We start from the raw sequence: 13,965 nt of genomic DNA, 5'->3' as shown, positions 1-13,965 counted from the left end.
TTCAGAGACGTGGTGCCTCCTCCCGGAGCTCACAGTGCAGTGAGAGAGGCAAGTGTGAATCACGCTGATAAACTGGTGTTCCGTGCTTGGAAGGCAAGGAGGAGGGTTCTAGGAAGGTATAGAGTCTGGGCTGGGGTGGTCTCTTGGGGAGAGGACACCGGAGCTGGGACTGGAGAATGTGTGGGAGGAGTTTACCAGGCAAGAGGGATGGGAAGGAAGTGGGGCAGGTGAGCGCTGTAGATGGAGATCCAGAGTGGGTGGAAAGGTTGTGTTTCGGGAGAAGTAAAAGGAAGTGTGGCAGGGTGGAGAGAGGACAGGGTGCAAGAGGGGTTGGAGGAAGCAGGTGGGAGGCAGAGGTGGGATGGGCGAGCAAAAGATGAGTGGAGTCAGCACGGATTCCCAAGCAGGTGGGGGTGGGAGGGCGGTGGGCCTGAGGTGGGAGGGGTGGAGGACCTGGAGGGACTGGGTTCCATGGGTTCCAGGGTTGGGAGTGTGGCTGGCTAGCAAGCTGTTCTTCTCAGCTTGAAATGCAAATGGGGCATCTTCAGTGCCGTAGGGGTGGGGGAGGAAGGACACAGACCCTTTCCTGTTTGGTTCAGCTTTGTCGAGGTATACCTGAGACACTAGAAGCTACACATATTTGACGGGTACAATTTGATGAGTGTTGACACGTGGATATGGCTGGGAAACCCATCACCATCCTCAAGATAGTGAATATATATCCATTATCCCCTAAAGTTTTTTTTGTAATCCACCCATCCCCCCCAGCCCCATGTCCAGGCAATGACTTAATGCCTTTTGTCATTATGGATTAGTATGCATGTTCCAGAAGCTTATATAAATGGAAGCATACATTATGATAATATACTCTTGTTTGTCTTCTTTCAGGCAGTACAATTATTTTGAATCTATCCATACTGGACATGTTGTCTTTTACCTGGACTTTTGCTGCTTATTTTTTATCTTGGGTAAATCTCATAAGCCATAGCTGGTCTGTGGACCAGCAGCCTCTGTCTCACCGGGGAGCAAGTGAGTGCTGCTGAACCTCAGGTCGCATGGCAGCCCTAGGGCTCTGAAACTGCATTTTAACCAGATTCTCAGGACATTGGTCGGCACATTAGTGTTTGAGGAGCACTGTCTTTAGCTCTCTGGACCTCAGCCTCTTTCTTTCCTTGTTTGTGGACTGCAGGTGCAGGGAGTTGAGTTACTCACACAGTAGCTCATGGTCAACATCAGCCTTTGTGTGGCCTTTCGTTTCATTCCATGGCATCCGCTGTGCACCTTCTGCATCCTCCATCCTCACCTTCGTCACCCTCCCCCCAGAGCCACCCCCTCTAATGTGTTCGGAATATGTTCTAAAATATGCACGCACCATCGTAAAATAGGCCGTGTCATTCTCTGCGAGCGCGTGTTTTAAATTCACACGCAGTTAGTTGTGCTACACACCTTCCATCCCCAGCGTTTCTCACTCAACACCATGGTTTGGGACACACCCAGTGGCAGTAGGAAGAGTCCGTGCTGGGTTTCTTACTGCTGCCAGCTTCTCTCTAGACTGTTCTCACCCGTTCTCCCAGGGGAGGGCGAGGGACAGCATAGGACGCATCCGGGTCCCCTCTGCTACCCATAGGCTTCGTCCTCACAGGCTGAACCTGAGCCTCTATCTTTGGAAAGAAAGCATCTTTGGCCAAATGACCCGCGTTGCCTGCAGCTCTGACTCCAGCCACTTATTTTGCCAGGGGAAAGACCTCAGCAGGTTGCAGGTCCCCAAACTGTCAGAAGATCTAAATAGTTATGTTTTGCTTTGAATTAAGTTTCCGGCTGACACCGTGCATGGTCTGAGATCCTTTGATAGCCAGAGTCCCTGAGACCTTCTGTTTTCCCCGGAGCGTGTGAAGTGCCTTAACTTCTGATTTTTTTTTTCCTTGTGAATAATACACCAGCTGCTCCAGGGAGCTGAGTGTTGCACCAGTTTGCAGCACTGTTTAAAATCCTGATTCTGCAAACTCCTCAGAATGAAGAGACAGTTCCTACTCCTGTGTAATCATTTATAGATCAGGTAATGATTTCCCTCTTGGCTTAATGACAGTTCTATTCTCGGGAGAGCTGGTCAGCTTGTCAAATTTTGCTGATGTTTCCTGGTAGATCAAGCACGGTGGCTCTATCTGCCATTCCTTCTCACCCTTGGTATCTACGGTGGGTGAGAGAAGTCACTCCTTTTTAAAGAATCTCAGGGCCCGTGAGAGTGGGCTGGAGGGAGGGCAGCATGAGGCATGGAAGACCCGATTTGCCTTTGTCTGAGGGCATTAGGAGGCTTGCCTGCTTCTGTCCTACATGCTGGTTGTCTTGAGAGGGGCTGCCTTGCAGAAGAGGAGGCTGGGAGTATGGAGGGGGGGGGTTCCACTGTGGGTGAGGGGGCCATGCATTGACTTTTTGCTGGAATCCAGCAACTATGAAGTGAGACTCTACCAGGATCTGTGCTGATTTCCTGGGGCCCAGGCTATGGTAGGCTTGGCTGGTTGCCCCAGAGGTCGATCCTCTAGGAAAACACTGATGGGACTCCATCTCATCTGGGGGCAAATTGGTCTTTTGGGGGAACCCAAAAGATGTGAGAGGTCAGTTATCTCTGGGCCGAAAGTGAGCTCTGTACTCAGTTACCCGGGGCTGATGAGCAGCAAGCAGACACAGTGCCCCTCTGACAGCATCTAAACAAAAATTTGGCTAAGAGGGGCACCTGGGTGACTCAGTCGGATGAAGCGTCCGACTCTTGATTGCAGCTCAGGTCTTGATCTCAGGGACTTGATCCCAGGGCCCTGAGTTCAAGCCCTGTGTTGGGCTCCACTCTGGGTGTGGCGCCTGCTTAAAAAACAAAGCAAAACAAAAACAAAAAACTTAAATCAAGAGAAATCAATCTATGCCAGGGGTTGCTGAGGGCGGTCTGTGGACCTGTGCTAGACCAAGTTTTCGCAGATGAGATTAGGAAAATGAAAACAATGTAGTGAGCTCTCCGTGAAGCTAAATCTACTATACTTTAAGATCGTCATCCTACATCTCTAGGGTTCATGAAATTGGGATGATAGTAGAAGATAAAAGATGACTGCAAAGTCCTTATGGGGCTAAAAGTTGTCAAATCTCTGCCATGTCCTTGTGTGTGTGTGTGCGCGCGCATGCATGCAAGCAGCTGTGCATAAATTTAACTTGTCTGTGAACTTGCAAAGTCTGAGCACCACACTCAACTCCGGAATCAGACCTACTGTGTTTTGATTCTTAGCTTCTCCCCTAAGTGAATATCTTAATACATTGTATCCAATTTGAGCCTAAGTAATGCTACTTTGTTTCTAATAATAACCATGTTTGTTATAAGATCAAAATCTTACCCTTAGAAAAGGAGCACACTCCACAAATTAGGTTAATTTAGCGGTCATTAACATTTTAATGAACATATTGTGTCAAAACTTGCATAAGTAAACATGTGAATGAGCAGCAGCCTGAGATGCTGATGAGTGGTCAGCTTGAGAGTGATTGCGATTCACAGGGCCCTTCTTCAGCTGTGGCTGTGGGGTCACGATGGCCAGACCCCATGGGACAGGGGCTGGGACCCGGGAGCCTCCCAGATGCCCCCTTCCTCTTTTGTATTTAAATGGAGAGTCTGTGTGAGATTGTAATTAAATTGTGGTCGTAGAGGAAGACAACTTAACTAGAGCCCCCTCATGCTACACGCTCCAGAATTTAATTTTCCAAATAAACTGAGTGTGGCTTTGATGCCCAGGGAGGATCAATAGAATGGAAATTGCTTGCAGTTTCCCCTAAAGTGTTACAATGGATTACTGCTCTCACATTTCCCCTCCATGTTCCTTTTTTCCTGCCAGAGAGAGCCTGGTATTCATTCTAGGCACACACTATTTGAGGAAATAGAAAATAAAAAAATCATAAATGAATAAAAAAAAAGGGAACCGTGAGCCATGCTGAGGAGGAAGATGAGACCATGTTCTCCTGCCTGTGGGGTGAGTGAGGGCTTCTGGGTCCCTGTGAAGGAGAAAAGCAGCCCCATCCCACTCTGGGAGGCCAAGGGAGGGGCTCAAAGCAGTTGGGGGGGGGGTGTGTTCAGGTGCTCTGGGAAGGGACATGGAGAGTCTGCTTCCCATCAGGTCACCTTCCCAGGGAGGCCACACGGGAAGGTGAGCCAAATGTCAGGTTCCAACTGAGGGTGCTGCTGCCCGGAACCTCACTGCCTGCTGATCCCTTCTGGAAGCTTAGAGAATCTTCTAGCTCATTTATATCCTGTCAGAATAGGTCAGGGGAGGGTCCTCGTTCACGCTGACTTGCTTGTTCCCTTTGGGGCCCAGTTTGTGGAAGACGCCTGCCCCACAGACTATCTGGGGTTTTAATCTGAAATTTTCAGCTGTGGGGCTAGTTTCTCAGGATCAAGTGTCATGTCTGTTTTTGCTCCTTTGGGGAGTCCTTTGAGGAGATACCAATGAGCTTGGATAGTTGGCAGGAAGAGGGGACTCTCAGGAGTGAGGTTCTTGGGTCATAGGCCCCACCAGGTAGGCTTTGGAAACTTTTTCCTGGTCTGGTGATGGCAGGCAGGCCGCAGCTGGGAGAGTAGAGGGCTGCGATGCCGCCGGGGGGAACGTTATTGGACATGTTTGTAAGACAGTGTTGGACACTCTGCACTGGGGGGCCGGAGTTGGGGACAGAAATGAACAAAATGCAATTCTTACCCTCTCGGAGTTTATGATTAGACAAATACCCTCATGGCTTTAATGCTTGGCAGGGTAACCAGACCTCAGGAATCTGAAACCAGATTGAGTACAATCTCCTTATTTTACATTTGGGGAAACCGAGGCAGGGAGCTGGTTTTTTACCTGTCGCCTACCCTGTTCTGCATTCTAACATGCTGTTTCTCTTGGCTGGAACAGGTGCAGGGATATGGTAAGAGAGCAGGTCAGGATGGAGGAGCCTGTTTGCTGTGGGCTCCTCTCCTCCCCTCCTCTGCCGTGTGGCAGAGGATCCAGATCACCAACCCCCTACGGCGGGTGCTGGCAGTGTCTCCTGGGGCTGACAGATTGACCATGTTTTGAGATACGTGGAGAGCGAAAGTTCTAGAAAATTAATTAGTGGCAGCAGACACTGGCTACCCAAAGGCTGTAGAAATTTATGGGGTTTTTGTTTCCTTTTTGCCGTGGAGTAAGTTATCAGCATATGTGTTGATTGATTTCTTGCTGAATTCCTGTCTTCAACACACACACACACACACACACACACACACACACACACACCCCATTCTCACAGTTTGGAGTTCCTTGAAGCATTTTAATGAACTCCCTTCCCAAATCACTCTTACTTCTTCGTGTTGAATTCTTCACCCCCTCCCCAAACCTCCCATCTCTCTCTCCTGGTTCTGACTCTCAGACCTCCAAGGGGTGAGTGCTTGTGGAGGGTGGGGACCGGGCTGAGGCTGGCAGAGAGCCTAGGGCTGAACAAATGAAGGAGGTGCTGGCTCTCAGGGTCAGTGAGGCGCTGAGAGCCAGCGCCTCCTTAAATTTTTATGCCTTTAGTGCTTTGCTTTCCTGACTGTTGTCCACTCCTTCACATCTGAGGAAGAAGCAAAAGCAGCATCTGAGCATGGGTGGTAATCTAAATAGACCAGGGTGGACCCCACCCCAAAGAGATGTTAAGATTAAGATGTTAAGATGCACAGATTTTCATTTGGAGGCCCCTGTGTCCTCCATGGACGAGGAGGGGCTGGGAGTTGCTCTGGGCATCCTTCTCTGGCCTGAGGCACATCCTGTCCTCAGAGAAAAGCCCTTAAAAAGGCCATTGAGAGGACAGACAGGGTGTCCCGTGTTGCTTTTTGGAGCTCACCGTATTTATGGGGCATCAGTGGAGGTGAAATTGAAAAAAAAAAAAAAAAGCCAAAACACAGCTGTTACTAATTTAAAATGTGACATTCCCTTCATCTCCCCCACCCTGTAACCCGAGGACAGGAATTATTGACTATGTGACACAGGAGCGGAGAGATTACCGTTGCATATTAAGTGAAGAGAAGAGTGATGCCTGAATACTTGATGTAAGAGGGGATAGTCACCATGAAATTAAAGACAAAAAAATGCAGTGGAAAATAATTATTGTCTATATATTATAGGCTTGACATATGGTAAGTTTTCTACTTTTAAAAGCCTCTTGTAATTTCTGGATAAGACGTTCAGCTGTCTGGTTCCCACTACCCCACCTCCACCCCTGTCAGGCTTCCGTGCTGTCAGAGAAGGTCTTTTCATGGCTTTTAACCCCTTGTGAGGATTTCCCCAGCCCCATATATGAATAATTTCTGGGAAGATGAGGACCCTAAGTGATCCGTGGGGTTTGCTGAGCTCCTTGAGTTACATCAGTAGAAATCTCCTGAATCTTGAAATGTTCTCTGGTTCTTTCTCCTCTAGCCCTCCCCTTGCAAGCTGTGGCATCCTTGAACAGTGAATTAGTGAGGGACAGGTCTTATGGGGTGGAGAGAGGTGGCTGGCTAAGGGATAGTCAGTGATCATCATTGTCATTGTTTGAAGCTTAATATCTGTAGCCTTGCTCAGGTGCCAGATGATTGTTAGCTTGACTGGGTCCTCAGATTCTCGTGGGTGACTGAAGTGTCCAGGGCCAGGCAGACAGGAAGCCCTACCCAATGGTCCCTTGTGGTGAATCCCCATTCAGAACCAGCCAGGCCCCTCCCCGGAGCAGAGGGCCAGAGAAAGCGGGCTGATTCTGTAGCAGGAAGAAATTAGGGACACTTGGAGGTGGCACTTTGTAGAAACGAAGGTTAGCGCCTAGATCCGAGCTGTCTCAGGTGATGGAAATGTTCTGGAGCGGCACTGTGCTCTATGGTGGCCACTAGCCATGTGTGGCCTTTGAGCTTTTGAAATGTGGCTAGTGTGACAGAGGATCTGAGTTCTAAATTTTATTTGATTTTCATTGACTTAAGTTTAAATTGCCGCATGTGACTACCAGATTGAGTGGTGCAGTTCTAGATAATTCATGCTTGATAGAGGATGGCCTGGAGAAGGGAGGGGAGGCTGGCCAAGGAGGCTCTGGTCAGGGCCTGGGTGCTTTGACTCCATTTGGGATGAGCTGTGCTGCTCCTGAGAGCAGCTTCTTCCAACAGCAGACCCAGAGGGGAGACTGGGCAGGGTTTCCTCCCTGTGGCTCTATTTCAGGAAGGGCACTATGGAATTCTGGTTGTCTAGAGTACCGTGCCAGGGTTTAGGCCACAGCACTCTCCATTCTCCCTGCAAAAATGCACAGTCACATCCCTTACAGCAGTAAGGCTGAGCTGATCCACCCCCTCCTTTTACAGAAGAGGCCAGGATGGGGAAGGGCTCAGTGGCAGGTTTGGCTACAGATCCAGGTCTCTGGACGTCCAGCCCAGAGGTTTTCTCATATACCCTGCCACAATTCACTGGGACCAGTTTTCTCTTGATTCAACATTGGGCACATGCTTCATTCCCCTCTCAGAAGGGGTGCGATGGGGCAGTTCCCAGAAGTCTAGAATAGAGCAATCCCATCCTTCTTGCTTCAGCCCCTTTCCAATCTCTGGCTTCATTCCGACCTTTGGGGAGCCTTTTTGGGTGATTGCCTATTGCATCTGAAGGTGGCAATACAATAGGATTTGCTGATGACTTTTGGATTTGGGCCAGGTTATGTGAACTTGGCAGTTTCTTTGGGCTCCCAGTCCCTGTGGAATAATTGACAGCAAGCCAGAAGGAGGTGCTAAGAATAGACGACAAGGCCCTGAGTGGGAGACCTGCCACAAGTGCCCATGGAGGAGGACCCTAGCTCAGGGAGAGAGTATGCATGCACACATATATCTTCAGTCTAGGAGAGGGCATGCCAGCCCCTTGGAGGACTGTTCTGGAGGAGAGGCCCCTGGCAATCGAAGGGAATAGTGACTTCCCTTGCTGGGATGGACTGTTGATTTTGGCAAACTGCTGACTCTGCAGGGAGCCGGTGGCCAGGGGCCTCCCCCTGGGGCTCTGGTGAGAAGTGAGAAGGCGGGCTCACAGGGCTTGGGGTCCTCCCTCTAGACCTCATTAGTCTCCTCCCTGTGGGGAGACTCACTGCCCCACAGGGAGGAGTCATCCAGCCTCAGGTGTGTAGATCCTATTTCATTCTGTGGGCCAGAGTCAGCTATTTACTTCCCCTACCAAACTCCAGGGCCTGGCCTTGTCCCTGGGCCTCTCAAGAAGCTGGAATAGAAATCCAGTGACTACATACTCATCTCCTGTAATGAAGGGCTTGTGTAAAAAGAGAGTGGCCTTTGGTAGACATTTGGGTGTCCCAATCTCTTGATTAGATTGGGGTTTGATGTGGCCCAGGGCTTGCCATTTTCAACAGTGATGGCCTGGTGGCCTGGTTACCCAAGGGGGCAAATATAAGGACTGTAGGAAAGAGGTCCCAGGCCACAGAGCAGCCTGGAGTGGTGCCTCAACATCTGGAAGGGGCTGAGGAAGGGAGCGTCTACACTGAGTTGACATTACTGTCTCTGGAAGGGACAGATTCTAAAGACCCCCATGGTACCTTTTTTTTTTTTTTTTTTAATTAAAGATTTCTCTTTATGCATGAGAGGCAGAGACATAGAGGGAGAAGCAGGCTCCCCATGGGGAGCCTGATGTGGAACTTGATTCCAGGGCCCTGGGATCACGCCCTGGAACCAAAGGCAGATGCTCAACCACTGAACCACCCAGGTGCCCCCCGTGGTACCTTGAACCTGTTTCTCCCCATGTGACCCAATAAAAAGAGACGTGAGCTGTGGGTAGGGGCAGAGAAGGGGCACAGAGCAGTCAGGGGACAAATCTTAGGAGACAGAAGACCTGAGTTCTGCAGCCAGCCCAGCCATAAACTCATGCGAGCTAGGCCAAGCCCTGCTCCTCCCTGGGCCTCAGTTTCCTCACTGGTAAGATGAGGTATATGGGCAGGGTTCTACTAGGGTTCCAGTGGGAAGCAGGAGGCGTGCTCAAGCCAAGTCACTTGAGAGTTGAACAGAGGACAGCTCACAGAGTCGTGGGCAGAGCGGAGGGAAGACACAAGGGATGCATAGCGCCCTGGGCCGAGTGGCGGTGGGCTGTTCCCAGTGCTAGGCCCAGAGGGGTAAGAAGGGCCAGTGGACAGAGAGAAAGGGTGTGTGTGTGGCAGGAGGAGGGTCACCTGACAGGAGCTGGGACCAGCCGTGCAGGGGGTGGCCAGTCCGATGACCAGTCTGGCCTCATCCTCTTCCCTCCCGGCTGCGGTGGGGACTCCCCATGGGCCGATGCTAGCGGAGGCAGAGGGCAAGATTGCCTGTGGATGCTGTCCGTGCAGGTTTGTCCCCTAGGCCACAGAGCAGGCTGGACACTGAGTGGATGTGGGTGTTGGGTGGGGGGGTGTCGAGGGGGCAACATCTGGCCCGGAGGGGTGGACCGGCGGCCTTCCAGGTGGGGCCAGGGGCAGGCTCGTGCTGGTCCTGCTGATGTCCTGGCTCTGCGCTCTTGCAAGGCGACAGGCAGGTGGCCATCCTTCTCCCGTGGAGCAAACCCCCGGCTGCAGCCCGGACCGGGAGGAGGCGGAGGGCCATCTCCCTCGCCGGGCCGTCCAGCGCCGCCATCCGTCACTCTGCCAGCCGCGTGAAGTAATGATAGATGAGCGCACATTAGGCCTCCCATCCTGCAGGCCTAAAAGCCGGGGCTTTGCCAATCAGTGAGTGGGGAGGCAGCGCCAGGTGAGCGGGGCTCTGCGCGGGGAGCTGGAGGCGCCGGGAATTAATAAACACTTGGAGACGGCAGGGATATTGAACTCATTCCTTAAATCAATCCTTAACCAAGAAGGATGAGGGAATGAGATTTTGGACAATTAGTGGGTAATGATGACCTTGTGAAAGGAGCTATCGACGCAGGGTGTGAAGGTGGGAGTGGGCGGCTGGCGGTGGGGCACTGGGGAGAAGGCGCCAATGGCGAGGAGGCCGCAGGTTGTGACCCGAGGGGAGGGGAGGGGAGGGGAGGGGAGGGGAGGGGAGGGGAGGCCGAGGTCCTGGTCTTCTTACTGAGTTAGGAAAAGAGACCTGGACTGGGTGGCCCTCCCCTCCTCGCACCTCTCTATCCCCTTCTCTAGAAACCTGCACATGCTGAGCACTTGGCAGTGCAGGGTTCAGGTCCCTGCCTTCTGGGCAGAGCCCAGCCTCATTTTGGGCGAGGGACTCGCAGTCTTCTCGGTCCTCAGAATCTCAGGGGGCTTTGTGGCCAGGGGCTTTCTCACTGTCTTCCCTCAGTCCTGGTGGCACAGGAGCAGGACTAAGGTCCTAGAGGTGAAGGCCCCCTCTCGCCATTGTGGGGGAACTCAATCCTTGTTTCTCTTTTCTTTTTTTAAGATTGTTATGTATTTATTCATGAGAGACACAGAGAGGCAGAGACACAGGCAGAGGGAGAAGCAGGCTCCCTGTGGGGAGCTGCATGTGGGACTCAATCCCAGGAGTCTGGGATCATGACCCCAGCCAAAGGCAGATGCCCAACCACTGAGCCACCCAGGTGCCCTTCAATCCTTGTTTTTCCTGCTCCTCTCATCTTTTTGGCCTCCTCTCTGACTGATCGGGTACCTGTGCAGCTTGGCCTGAGATGTCTGGCAGAAACATTATCTATCCTCCTCCTCAGTGAGCCTCTGTGGTTGCCCAGAGTCTAATGGTAGCCACAGCAGCACCAGAGGTTTTGAGGGAGGTGCACCTTTGCTTTGAAGGAAGCTTCTTCAGTGGCTTCCTCAGAAAGCAGAGCCTGAGACAAGGATTCAGAACATGTGACTTATCCTTGGGAAGGCTCTTCAGGAAGAAACCTGAGAGGGAGAGAGTGAAATAGGATAGAGGAAGGGAAGGAGTTGAGCAAGGATGTGGCCTCAGGTAAGGCCCGGGTGTGACCTGTCCCACTGGGGAAGCTTCTGGAATCTGAAACAGAACTCAGCATGATCTTCTGGTGGGAGTAGGCTAACCTTTTGTGCTTGGTCAGTTGTTGACTAAGAGCCATCAGGAAGGGGAATTTTCAAGCTCCTGGAAAGGTGGCTCTAGTCAACTGAGGACAGTTCTTGTGCGGGAGGGTGGGAGGTAGGCATAGGAGCGATGGGTCTTCAGCAGCCCACCCCCCACAGCCTTGGGGGCAGGGGCACCAGTGTTCACTGCAAGGGCTTTTCAGAGCCCCTGTGGCCACCCCCACTCATTGTACAAGGGATGGTAATAATTTGAATTCCTTACATTTGTACAGCATTTACAAGCTACCAGACACTTGCAAAAAATTATTTTATTTTATTTTTTATTTTTTTTTTTTAAAGATTTTATTTATTTATTCCTGAGAGACACAGAGAGAGAGAGGCAGAGACACAGGCAGAGGGAGAAGCAGGCTCCATGCCGGAGCCCGACGTGGGACTCCATCCCGGAACTCTAGGATCAGGCCCTGGGCCAAAAACAGACACCAAAACGCTGAGCCACCCAGGGATCCCCAAATTATCTTATTTTATCCTTGCAGCTTAACTCACTTTGCATGAAAGTTTTGCTCTCTACTCTCCAGACAGGAAGCCAAGTGCATGCCCAGAGATCTAGTGGGTGAGGAGGCTGGGACCTGAATCACTGGGGCCACTGTGTTGATTCAGTTCCTGTTGTCTGCCATCAAAGCTCTCCCCATTAGAGGCACTGTTTTCTTAGAGGGAGGAAGAAATGACCCTCAATAGAGCCTGTTATTAGTGTCTTGCACACACTCCCCCACTTACTCACTTACTGCCTTCTTAGCCAGTCTCCTCTGCAAAAGTTGGGAATCTGAGAGCTCTTCTCTCTGGACAAGACCTCCGCAAGTTGAGAGGTATCTGGAAGGAAGCATCAGCGTGACGCTATTGCTCTCTCCAGGTTCCCTCCACCTGCCCCATCTCTCTCTATTGCACCCCCCACCTCGCCCAGTTCTTGACTCAAGCCTTATTACCACTGTGATGATTATTGTGAGCCTAGGGGAGAGGCCACTGCATCTTTAGTAGATAGAAAGATAACCAAAAGGAGCCACACTTAATTAAAAATGACAGGTTAGGTTTCCTTCTGGATTTTGGGGGGAAGATGGTCTCTTAGTAAATTATATCTGACAACCTAAAATAAATTGTGCAGAAGATTTATGCTTTCTGTGGACTTGTGAAACCTAGCTCCTGAGATGGCAGGGTGAAGGGAGCCTCTAAGGACTAGCTAATTGCAAAATAGTTGTGTGTAACTTACCCCGATGGTCCAGATGCTGCCTGTCTGGCTCCCCTTGTGCCAGGAGTGGGGGGCCGGGAAGGTATGGGACAGCACTGCCAGCGTCTCACCCAACGACCTGGCATCGGGATGGAGATGCCCTGGTCTGGGATCCCCTCTTTTCAAACACTAGCCTTAAAAAAAATAAAATGACACACAACAGGGCAGGGAAGCTTTAGATAAAGAACCAAGGACATGGCATCTTTCAAAGTTTTCCCAAAGGAGATGTCAGTGTTAGCTGAGACCGCCAGAATTTACTTTAGCTATTACTATGGATGAATAATTATGGGCAAGCCAGCAAGTACTGTGGGTTCACAGCAGGTTAATTGGGAATAATGGGTTTCATTCCAAACTGTGAGAAATGATATTTGAGAGGGGGTGGGGTGGGGAGGGAAGACAAAAAGAGAGAGAGAGAGAGAGAGAGAGAGAGAGAGGCTTTCTTGCCAGGCTGTCCTCTCCTTGCACATTTGGCTCTGCAGGTCCTGGCCAAGCCTCTAGAGTCCAGACATCTATCTGGGCCTGGGTCTTTGTTGGGCAGAGGGTGTGTGTGGGCGGGGAGGGGGGTGTGGGATGGGGGCTTAAGCCAGCGAGATCAGGTGCCTTATTTGCATTGCTTCCTCTTCCTGAAATTGGGATGAGCAATCTGACGTTTGATCATTCAGCGCATGTGTTTTGAGTGCCTGTGCTGGGCAAGACCTCAAAGGCACTGGGGCCGGGGCATCTCCATGAGTCTGCACAGTGGTGAGCGGGAGACGCACAGAATGAGAGGGGCAAGCATTGACAAAACCCCTGCAGTCAAATAGATATACAATGCCAGCCACCAGTGCCAGCTACATATGCAATTTTAAATTTTCTCGTAGCCTCATTGAAGAAGGTAAAAAGAACCAATGACATTAATTTTAACAATATATCTTACTTAACTCAGTATATCCAAAATATTGTCATTTCAACATGGGATCAATATAAAAATTAAGGAGGTATTTTATACTTACAGCACATTTGAATTCATATTCATCACATTTCAAGCGTTCAAGAGTTCATCTCGCCAGTGGCTACTGTATTGGACAGTGCAGGATGAGGTCATCACTAATCTCGTATACACACACACACACTCACACATGCTCATACGCACAGAGTGTGGTGAGTGCTGCTAAAAAGAGGTTTTACACAGCATCGAACGGGGAGGCCTGATAGTTGGGCGGGGGGTGGAAGAGTCAGAGCAAGGACAGGCAGCAGTTATCAATGCCAGGGTGTTGAGGGAGAAGCATTCCAGGCAGGGGGAACTGCATGAGCAAAGACCATGTGGGGGGGAGTTGCGACCGAGAAGGCCTCATAGCCAGAAAGGCTGAGCACAGAGAAGAGCGGTGCAAACAAGGCTGCTGGGGCAGGTAGGAGTTGTTGGCCTGGGCAGCCTGAAGATTTGGGTCTTACTTATGAGGAGGGAGCTGGGGAGGAGGTGTAAGCAGGAGCAATAGGATCAGGTCTGCTTTCTTTCTTTTTCTTTTTTTTAAAGATTTATTTATTTATTTATTTATTTATTTATTTATTTATTTATTTATGACAGACACAGAGAGAGAGAGGCAGAGACACAGGAGGAGGGAGAAGCAGGCTCCATGCCGGGAACCTGACATGGAACTTGATCCCGGGACTCCAGGATCGCGCCCTGGGCCAAAGGCAGGCGCCAAACCGCTGAGCCACCC

The 13,965-nt window shown here is 50.8% G+C and overlaps 1 protein-coding gene across 5 annotated transcripts in view; it reads left to right on the top strand.

The window, feature by feature from the left end:
- Positions 1-13,965, top strand: part of MEGF11 (multiple EGF like domains 11) — a 344,798-nt gene that overhangs the window by 68,152 nt on the left and 262,681 nt on the right. The window lies entirely within an intron of this gene.

Source organism: Canis lupus, chromosome 30, assembly GCF_011100685.1.
Source record: "Canis lupus familiaris isolate Mischka breed German Shepherd chromosome 30, alternate assembly UU_Cfam_GSD_1.0, whole genome shotgun sequence".
Classification (NCBI taxonomy): domain Eukaryota; kingdom Metazoa; phylum Chordata; class Mammalia; order Carnivora; family Canidae; genus Canis; species Canis lupus.
Note: the sequence above shows the minus strand (reverse complement) of the source record. Positions and strands in the feature narration are given on the sequence as shown.